This window comes from Larimichthys crocea, unplaced genomic scaffold, assembly GCF_000972845.2.
Source record: "Larimichthys crocea isolate SSNF unplaced genomic scaffold, L_crocea_2.0 scaffold66358, whole genome shotgun sequence".
NCBI lineage: Eukaryota > Metazoa > Chordata > Actinopteri > Sciaenidae > Larimichthys > Larimichthys crocea.
The window spans coordinates 1-1,018 of NW_020858738.1; the positions used below are offsets into that span (position 1 = coordinate 1).

The following is a 1,018-nucleotide window of genomic DNA, read 5'->3' on the forward strand; positions in this document are numbered from 1 at the left end:
TTGTACACTAGAAATTTCTTGACTCTAATCCATCTTCTCTTACTGTAGATATTGTGAAAAAAGAGTCAAGCTTCACCCAGACAATGTCAACACTTAGTATGACCACAGGTTTGAAATTTTAGATAGCAGTCCAGAACATCATTGCACTTCTGCCTGAATTGGTTTCAAATTTTAAGGAGGTCTTTGCATTTTATTTGCCAGGTGTGACTGTTGACAGGTCTGATGCTTCTACATCAGGTAACAAAATAACAGATATATTAGGTGTGACATTAGTTCATCACAAATTATACATGTTTCAGTGTATTCAGTATTTAATTTTATTTTTTTTGTTTGTTTTGTTTTTCCAGCAGGTTGGCCTGTTGATACGCACAGTAGTACTGTTGTTTCTACTTCACCAACACCAGTGAAACCAGCATCAGGTGACATGCTTATCATGTTTTTTCAAAGATTCACTCTGATTTATTACAAAATGTTGATATGTACAAAATGTTCACATGTAAAACATTGAATATGTTTATAAGAAGTGATTATCCTGAATGTCAGTCAAAGTGCATACTGTAAAGTGATGGTTGCTGATTGGTTTGTGACTGATATGCAGTTGCCTTTTGCAGACTTTTTGTGCAGATGCTAGCCAGTATTGTTAAAGTTGTTATGCAGCACAAGGCAAACTTGCAACTCTGACAACTTTGCTGCTTATTATTTGTACTTAATTCCAAATATATACATCTTTTCATAGAATGAAAATATGTTTTTGTGCCTTCAAGAAACAGATACTAGTCTGACTTCTATGAATCCAGAGTCTGGTGATGAAATATCAGGTACTGTAGACTAAAAATTATTATATTCTCATAAAAATGCTCACATGTATCGATGTATGTGAGACAACACATCCAAGAACATTGTGTTGACTGCGCCTTTAGTCCTTTCTAAGTATGGCCACTGTACTCAAAAAGAGAGAATCAAGTGTGACTCAGACAATGTCAACATTTAGTATGAACACAGGTATGAAATTTTAGAT

General features: G+C 34.4%; 1 long non-coding RNA gene across 1 annotated transcript; it reads left to right on the forward strand.

The window, feature by feature from the left end:
• The first annotated feature begins 47 nt into the window (after window positions 1-47).
• LOC113745344 (uncharacterized) lies at window positions 48-393 on the forward strand. The gene is made up of 3 exons (XR_003462106.1): window positions 48-108; window positions 202-237; window positions 348-393. It is a non-coding gene; the product is annotated as an uncharacterized LOC113745344 (long non-coding RNA).
• Window positions 394-1,018: the final 625 nt, after the last annotated feature.